The sequence below is a fragment of the Pyxicephalus adspersus genome, chromosome 9 (assembly GCF_032062135.1).
Source record: "Pyxicephalus adspersus chromosome 9, UCB_Pads_2.0, whole genome shotgun sequence".
In the NCBI taxonomy this organism is placed as follows: domain Eukaryota; kingdom Metazoa; phylum Chordata; class Amphibia; order Anura; family Pyxicephalidae; genus Pyxicephalus; species Pyxicephalus adspersus.
Genome location: NC_092866.1, coordinates 24,900,356 through 24,907,551, shown reverse-complemented (window position 1 = coordinate 24,907,551; position 7,196 = coordinate 24,900,356). Strand labels below are relative to the sequence as shown.

The following is a 7,196-nucleotide window of genomic DNA, read 5'->3' as shown; positions in this document are numbered from 1 at the left end:
GTAATTTCAATATAATGTAATATATTCATAAAACATTAAAAAGTAAATATGTAATAATTGGGCAAACCTTTTTATGGATGTTGCTTATGACTTTATTCATAACTCTTAAGATCATCTCAACTCAATTTATTTAAAGAAATTGAAAATGTATAAAACGGTATAAAATAAAAATATTGGAGGCCACTTTTGGCCTTTTTAACTATGTACTATACAACATTATTTTGCCTGTGGCTGTAGCTTTGATATGGTCATGCAACCCCCTTAATTACATATTCTTATGTACTTGGAAAGGTACTTAGAAAGGTTAATCACCTAAGTTGTATTTCTGATAATGATGACCTCTAGCTAAAATTATTTAGTAATGCGTAGATTGCAAATAATCAATAGAAAGTAATTTCATATACAGAATAACCCAGCTGGGTTTTTCCAGTCCCACAAAGATAATTTGTTACCAGTTGTGTTAGGACATGAGGCTCGAGTGAATGGTCATGTAAAAGTATTTTTCAAATCTCTTTGGACTTTACTGAAAAAAACATATAATTTTAAAGTGTTCTTATCATATGTGAGCTCTGTAAATTTAGCATGTGGCATCCAAGCTGATTTGTGCACTATTTTGGTCATTGTCTTTGCTTCTACTAGTTACATAGTTGGGGTAGGTTGCAGTATTTATAGGAGGTTATGTCAACAGTCTCTGTTAAAAGTTTAAGTTACACTGTTGTGACTGAGGTTAGAATTAGAACTAGGAGAGGATAGCTGATAAGTTTACCAAGGTCCTGGCCGACAGACTGTAAAACTAGGGAATAGATGAAGTTTCCATCCACCCATTTGATTGTACATAAGCAAACGTTTAATAACTTCACAAAGATGTTGGCCTCCAGCAGCTGCATATTTTTACCTGTTATTATTTATGACATTAGATACAATGTATCCGAACTACAGAATGTAAAAACTTGTTGTATCGGCTTCCTTTGTATGACAGTCATCTGTAACATATGAGGATAAAATATTTTATGAATGTAACCTGCATGACAACAGAATTGTGTCATTGTCTGATATCAATATCATCATGCTGTTATTGTGATCTACTGAATAATTGGTACCATATATTAATGGACTTCCTGATTACCAGCTTTCCTTTTGCTCTTAGTAAATGATTCACATGGTCCTAGGAAAATTCCTGAAAGGCCGAGAGAAAGAAAAGATCTGGTTGCCACATTAGCAGCAACATCTAAACTTGATTTAGATTGGGTATTTATCTTAAAGAGAAAACAAAAAGCCATGCATTAGTTATAATAAATATTATTTGAACAATATTGAATATTGCATAGTTTTGCAATTTAAAATACAATTTAGAGGATGTTCTAAAGAAACAAAAAATATATTTATTTTTGAACTATTTTTCTGTTTTTGTAGGACAATGACCACACTAAATGATTTCTAGTGAAATATGGAAATTCTCCCGTACGCTTCATAAGCAACCCATCACAGATGGTTACCAGCTCACTAATACACCGGGCAAATTGAACATTCGCTAGTGGAGCAAGTAATGGACTGCACTCTGCTGAATCAACGATGGAGCATTACCCATTCATCTCTATCTGAAAATATTTATTTTGAGATGGTTTTATTTACGCCTTCCATTCAGGGGTCATTGGATCCAAACCATGCTTTTCATTCTATGCTAATAAATGGCTATAGCTCCTATGTATTTTAAATTTAAGTTTTTTTTCCAGCTCATTTAGATTGAAAAAAAATCATCCAATGAAATTATGAAAAACAATCTATAGGTCAATCTCAAAGCAGTCCATTTTTTTTAGCAGTAAGGAAATAGATAAGCAAATTGTAGACTAGAAATGAGGTTCCAAGAATTTCCTATAGACCATGTCTAGTTGCCAATTACAGGAAGCCCAATATTCTAGATTCAGTAAATGTATTAGTCTGTCATTTGCAATACCTAGTTAATGTACAGCGCTGCGTAATATGTTGGTGCTATATAAATCCTGTTTAATATTAATAATAATAATAATAATATCCTTCATTCAGCTATCAACAGAAAAAATCATATAATAATATTCACTTATCACTGAATATGAGTCATGTCAGGAACAAGAAACTCCCATACCTAACAGATTCCTTAAAGGCCATGGGATTCTTCTTTGCCTAAGGAACAGATCTTTGATGTATAATGAGAACATGTAGCATGCTGTATTTCACAAAAATGTGAGCTTCATATTAATTTATTCTTATGGATTATGTAATTTCTTTTTTAATATGTTCCTAATATTCTCACTGCTGGTGCAGTAGTGTAGGGCTTAAGCCTCGTTCACATGTCCAATAGACATCATAGGATTATCTCTCATGATCTTTCATGATGATTTCCAGTGAAAGATAAAGGAACAAGTACTGTACACACAGCGCCATTTTGTTCTATGGAGGAGGGAGAAAGGAGCAATACCCTGCTATGCTCTTCTCCATAGAAGTGAATAGTGGTGTTTCCTGATCGGTCATTCATCAATTCATCGCTGTGTTAGATTTTCACTCACACATGACTGTTCATCTCAATTACCTATTATCTGATGTATGTGTGTAATTTTAGTATCATTTGAAAAGGCTCTACCATCTTGTTTTGTTAAAAGACATTCACCAACTGTATAATAATAAAAGTGTTGCCAGGATTACTACAAGAAAACTACAAACTGTTTATTGACAGTTGTACCGTCCTCCAGAAACACAGTCTGTCAGTTGTCAGTCCAGGGGGTGGCCTAGCATCCAAGCATACTGACGAGGTGAAATATAGCACATAGGGGAATAGTTAGGATATATATATATATATATATATATATTTGAGGTAACCGGGATAATAGCCCAAAACAGTGTTGTTTATTGGACACAAAATAGCTGTTTATTTATTTATATTTTTTACAAACGGACAAATGGGAATTAAACTAAGCTTTCTTCAGCAGTATTTTACCAGAAAACTCAAGCTTCTAGCAGCAAGTTAAGTCCCAACCTCACAAGAACGAAATTCAAAATGCTCAGGCCTTTCCTCAGGCCCCTTCTGAAATGTACACTTGCTTTTGTTTACCATCACCAAATCCTGGCCTGGTAAAGGGATGGAGTGTTTGGTCCATCCATTCCATGCAATAAACTCCGGCCCTGGATCCCAAATAAAGAACTCTAAAGCTGCATTTCTACCATATGTCACACGTACCAATTCCCCATTTGAACTAAATTCTGCCAAAAACTCACTACATTTGTCCTAAAATACCTCAGAACACTACAATATATGTGTATATATATATATATATATATATATATATATATTTATATATACATACATATATTGTAGTGTTGTGAGGTATTTTAGGACAAATGTACTGAGTATATATATCTTACCAGGGCCTTTTTATTTGGGGTGTACAGCATGACGAGGGCATTTTTAGCTGTTCTATGTACACAAAACTTAGTCCCATGGCTGTGCAGTAAATTGGTGTCCATAAAGCACCACATATTCACAAAATCTGGAAAATCACTCAGGCTGAAGCTGTTTGTAGTACTGTACTGTTTCATAACACCACAATGGGAATCCCCCAAATCTGTAATGTAAGGGCCTGTTCATTTTGGCTATGTTGAGCAGTGTTACCCAACAAAGTTCAGTACAAGGACACAACAAAAACAATTGTTTTCTATGTACCCAGTTCAACAGCAAAGCCTTGTGTTGGTGTTTGTTGAGGAAACATTTTTATGCATCACAGCACACAAAGAACACTTCACAATACTCATCAACGCAAAACAATTCTCTCTCTATCTTTCTTTCTTCTCAGTAAAATGGAAGTTAGATGAAAAAAAGCTAAAAAAAAAAACACAGTTCAATGCACAGTAAAATGCAGTCCAGTAAAAAAAACAAGTGTGTCGTCTGTGCATTTTTTTATGTGCTGTGATGTGAACAAGTGCTAAAAGATTTTTGTATTTTCCATTTCCTCGAATGTGCATAAAAAGTAACTTTTATTCCCTGTAAGGTGATTTTTTAATTTTTATATTGGCAGTGATAAACTTGCCCTATGCCAATGCTAGGGGCTTGAAGCATTTGTGTTTTTGACAATAGTTTTCCTATTAGCTCTAAATGTGGCCAAAGTTTTCAAAAAGGAATCACTCTTCATAGATTTCAATAGAATTCGTCCCCACATTTGAGTTTGCAGAATAATAAGGTGGTAACCAATGGCACTTACAGTTCAGTCCATTGAAGTCAGCTAACTGATTTTTAACACATGATTTTTGCTTGTTATGGATTCCACTTCTGCATTGCTTTCTTCCAAATCCTTCTTCCATTCTTTTCTTTCCAAATCTCTTGAAATGCAGAAATCATACTTGTAAAGAACCATATGGGAAAATGATTGGAATCATAGACATAACTAAATACTATAGAGCCCTTGGGCATAGAGTTAATTCACAAAGCCATACATAATATTTTATATGTGTTTGCTAATTTATCTCATGATAGCTTTCACATCAAAATTAATATTTAATTATAAAAACTCTTAAATGTATCCAAATTGCTAATGCTTAAGTCACTTTTTATTCACCACCTTAAATGGCTTTTTTCTGCTCTCCTTAGCAGACACCTCTTGGAAACCCACCATCCATCTGTCAGAAATTAGCAATAATATTATGAGCAAACTCCAGTGTGGTTATATTTGTTAATTGATTTTTACATACAAAATACAACAAAAATCAATAAAACATCCATTTAGTAAATTGGGCAGATATGCGCAATAAAGTCTTTTCAATAAATTAGCAGTGGGAAGCTTTTGGAAAATGACCCTTAGGTGGTCAGGTTCTATTTTGTAACATATTTAGACAACATACAAGTAACATCTCATGTACCAAAATAGATAAATAGATTGCAACACAAGAATACAGCTGGAAATTTTAGTGTGATTAGTCATGAATTTTACGCCACTAAATAGGAGGTTGCCTTCTCTGCACACCCTGTAAATATTGGTGGAATTATCAGTTAAGTTATTGGGACTCACTTGCATGTCTCATTTCTCATTCTCAAAGCAGAACTAAACCCGGTACAGAGCATGCACAACGGTGTGTAGAGCTCAGCTCTGTGTGCAACACCTTTGCATGCAATAATTTTAATACAATATACAAGTAATATACACAAGTATTCTAGAAATGTTTGTCACTTTCATGTCTCTATTTTTATTCTCAGAAAGTACAGGCTTCATGTATCTTAGAAAGAGAGATTTTTGTACTTTCATTACTCTTGTATGTATACTATCTAATTCACAGATCACAGACAGAGGACTGTTCTGATTTTTAAAGATTAACTAAACATTAAAGGTTCTGAAAAAGGCCAACTCTCTGAAGACAACTTGTGGATGGTGTCAACAACTAGTACTGGACCCAGCCAATTTTATGTATTTAAAGACCCAGCCAATTTCATGTATTTATTTTTTGCTGTGTATGTGGTGGGAAATGCCAATAACATCTGTCATGTTCGTATAGCTTTCTGTGCCCTCTGGGGAAAATCATTCCCTCTTGCTTAAATTAGTAGAAACTGTATTTACCCATACAAGCTACTTTTAGTACAAACTGCACCCTAAATGCAATGTTATTTATATTAAAATATATGTAGAACTACTATTCAAACAAACCAGCTCCACGAATACCAATTCTTTATTTGTTTCTCAGATGCTCTTTTAGGTAAGTATGACCTTAACTGTGTATTTTCTTTACCTGTTATATTTATTGGCATCAAATAGTTTGACTTTGATAACTATTATTTCTTGTTTGGTGTTGGATTGGAATTAAATAAACCCATAATGAGTGAGAAAAAGCAAAAAAAAAATATTTTGCATTTCTTTAGTAATACCAAAGATAATGCAACTAATGATAATAGTAACAATAGTAATATTTCACTTAACCATTAGCTGATCAATGAATCAGAGCCCCCACAGTCCTCATCAGGCACCATTAGGATGATCATTATTTTACAAATGTATTTATCTTTTTTAAAAAATTCTATTATTGGTCCATGGGATTTAAAATTATGAATTCAGTGGTCCGTGATGTCGGAAAGGTTGGCGACCGCTGCTAAAAAGTAAATCCAACTTTATTTCTTGTATCCAGTGCCAGATCCTATATACTGTGATAATAGCGAAGGGAATACTTAGTGGTGCATTGATCCAATTTGGTCAGTAGAGTTACCCAGGATTACTTGCCCCAGAGCATGGGATTAGTTATTTAAGGGGTATATATGACAGTTAGGGGAAACCCTCTTTTTAATAAAAGAAAACAAGTACAGCTTTAAGGCATCCCCCAAAACATGTTTGATATATTAGTGTTTCCTTTAAAGAAGCATAAAAATACTCTTTTCCCATTTAATGATAGTTTCTATATAAGATAATCTGCATGGGAAATACCAATACATCTTTGCATTAGTATGTCCCATGGCAGTGCTCAGCTCCCCATACACTTAATATAGTAGTTTGCCTAATGTTTCAACTTTGCCCATTAACCTCTATGTATTTCACCATATGCATTATCTTTGGAATTTCCAGTGCAGTGGAATGCAACAAAATCTCTCATCCCTAATGAACAATGGTAGGGGAACCATACCATACAGCATATACCTACAGATCTATGATTCTTATAGGAAAGTCTATCATGATTGAAGTTTTATTGGGGTTGTCAGCATTCATATAAAAAACTAACATAGGGTATAACAGTACATATCAAAATATCACATAATACCAAAAATATATTATCCACAGTAAAATTTTTCACCGTTTATTACCCAGCATGAAACCAGAAGTTTAACAAGTAAAATTCTGCTGCATTAGGGTTGATTTACCAAAGAAATATTCACTGTTTACTTAGCAAAGTGAATTTTTTCCTTGCAAAGGAAATATTTACTTAGCTTGGTGACTGAGAAACTCTTCTGGCATCAATCATCCAATCATGCATGTGCAAGGAAAAATCCATGCAAATGATTGGGCATTCTTTGGCAAGTGAAGTTTCACCACATTCACTAAGCTAAGTGATCTAACCCCTATGAGATAATTCACTTTGCTGAACAGCCTATTATTCTTTCCTCTTCTTTCAATTGCCTTGATATTTTGCTTCACATGTGACGTATTCATAATAAAAACAGTTGTTGATTTTGTAGACAAACACTGATTGTTTTG

General features: G+C 33.8%; 1 long non-coding RNA gene across 2 annotated transcripts in view; it reads left to right on the top strand.

Moving 5' to 3' along the window:
* Positions 1–1,685, top strand: part of LOC140338343 (uncharacterized) — a 98,108-nt gene extending 96,423 nt beyond the window's left edge. For both annotated transcript variants that reach the window (XR_011922226.1, XR_011922227.1), the window contains one exon: positions 1,414–1,685. This is a non-coding gene — a long non-coding RNA (uncharacterized lncRNA). The remainder of the gene's footprint in view (positions 1–1,413) is intronic.
* The last annotated feature ends 5,511 nt before the right edge of the window (positions 1,686–7,196 follow it).